Raw genomic sequence first — 2500 nt, forward strand, 5'->3', positions numbered from 1 at the left:
AATTGGTGAGGCAATAGAAGTAGCAATGATGATTGTATTCATGCAATGAATTATCTTTAGTGCGATAAATGACAATCATAGAATCAGGCCTATTAAGTGATCGTGATGGATGAAGGTGTTATAGTTGTTTGTGTTGGTGATTGTACTACTAATGACACTGACCTTATATTGTTAACATTTTTCATTCCATTTAACCGACAATTCAATAATACAGAAAAGAGAATGGTAACGAGTCACTGATACCATCTCTACAAGAGGAAGCATTAGCAACGCCAAACAGCATGGTTTTCAATATAATAAATCCTCCTTAAACTCCACTACCCTTTTGTTTTACATAGATGCTCCATCCTTGAGCTTGTAGTAGAAAAAACAACAATTACAGTTAAAGCTAAAAAAGAAAAAAATCGGAAGTTGTGAAAAAAACTAAAAAAAAAAAAAATTAAAAACGAGTATGAAAAATGTTTCATGACGCTATTTTCATAATTCCCACCACCTGATACCAAATGGATCATGGCTTATATAGAAAGTAAAAACGTTCTTATATTTGGTTTGCAAGACTCTTGATATCAGCTTGTGTTTTAAAACAGATTTTGTTGTATGTCGAGAGTCATTATGCCAATAACAAGCCCACGCACTAGTTCTATTTCTTTTTAGTCATTATTATTATTAGTTAATTAAAGGAGGCGAGGTGGCTGAATCGTTAGCACAGCGGACAAAATACTTTACGGCATTTCGTCCGTTTTTACGTTCTCTCTTCAAATTCCACCAAGGTCGGCTTTGCCTTTCATCTTTTCGGGTGGGCCAATGAAATAAATACCAGTTGAGCCCTGGGAGCGATGTAATGACTATAACCACACACCCCACCCACAAATTTCAGGCCTTGTGTCTATAACAGAAAGGATTATTATTTGTCAATATTAAGTAGTGAACAAGCAGATCAAAGACATTCCAAGAAGTAACATACCATCTTTTTGTATATCAGTGACTACAATGTCCAACGTATACTTTCGATGGGATTTCAGGAAAATTCAGCTACTATTTCTAGAAAGCCAAATGATTTTATAGAAGCTCTCACTGAAAGCATTTTGACTTAATATATCAGTAATGTTTGGGAAGCAAATCCTTAATTTTAATAGAATGTCTACAATCTTTCACACACAGTATCACTGCTACTAAACTATTTGATACAGCTCATCCACAAAATTTCACTCTAATGTCCTAACGAATATAAACTACAGGATCCTTAGTTTATGCTATGCTACAGATTTGGTTTAAAGATCTCTTTCCCAGTTTCCGATAGATAAATTACTTTGCTTTTTTCTTTTCTTTAGAATGGTTCTCAAAATATATGTAACTTATATCTTATAGACAGTATTATCGCTATATCATTCGCGATAATTTTTCTTGAAATATCTGCGCACAACAGTCATGGGTAATAGAAAACGACAATAATAAAAATACTCTGTTACATCTGTTGGGTACTCTTTACCCCCGTTTCTTAAAGAAAAAAATATGTGCGTATTTAAGTACACATGCATATACACACACCACGCAAGCATAAGAGCGCACGCACACACACACACACACACACACACACACACACACACACACACACACAAAGGCGTACGGCGTTCAGTTCTGAGAGTAAATGTTTATCCCTGTCATTTCGTCCGTTCATTGTCTGGTATATCCAGAAATGAAACCCTGAGAAATACAGTGTTCTAGCTTATATCGGTACTATACATACATACATACATACATACATACATACATACGTACGTACATTCATGCATACATGGATACATATATACATGCATACATACATGCATACATGCATATATACATAAATATATCTATACATATATTTGTATATATATATATATATATATATATATATATATATATATTTATATTTATATTTATATTTATATATTTATATATTTGATCCTTTATATTGAACACTCAATATTTCATCTACATTCAATACTTTATTTCATGGTGCCATCCATTTTTATTTTATTTTATATTATATATTGTATATTATATTATATATTGTATATTCCATATTCTATACCCCACATTAGTTCTGCAGGAATATAAATAAAACATAAAAAACAGACAGTGTTGGAACTCTTTTAAGCAAAATAATATATTCCTCTATACACAATCATACAAAAAAATCCACCTTTTTTTGTATTTATTTTTACTCGCATATATATATATATATATATATATATATATATATGTGTGTGTGTGTGTGTGTGTGTGTGTGTATACACAATCATATATACATACAAACATACATACATATATAGGTATGTGTACATACATACATACATATGTACATACACTGTTCATCTCTCCCTCTCTCTCACACACACAATCATATACTTTGATGTCTTTTGCCTATTTTTTTATATTCACACTGCAGTTTTGTTTTCATTTCTGAGAGGAGGAAGAGAGAGAGAGAGAGAGAGGGAGAGAGAGAGAGAGAGAGAGA

General features: G+C 32.0%; 1 protein-coding gene across 1 annotated transcript in view; it reads right to left on the minus strand.

Moving 5' to 3' along the window:
• LOC106872351 (protein Wnt-8b) overlaps positions 1-2500 on the minus strand; it is a 108056-nt gene that overhangs the window by 91867 nt on the left and 13689 nt on the right. The window lies entirely within an intron of this gene.

The sequence above is a fragment of the Octopus bimaculoides genome, chromosome 3 (genome assembly GCF_046866305.1).
Source record: "Octopus bimaculoides isolate indiv1 chromosome 3, ASM4686630v1, whole genome shotgun sequence".
Taxonomy (NCBI): Eukaryota; Metazoa; Mollusca; class Cephalopoda; order Octopoda; family Octopodidae; genus Octopus; species Octopus bimaculoides.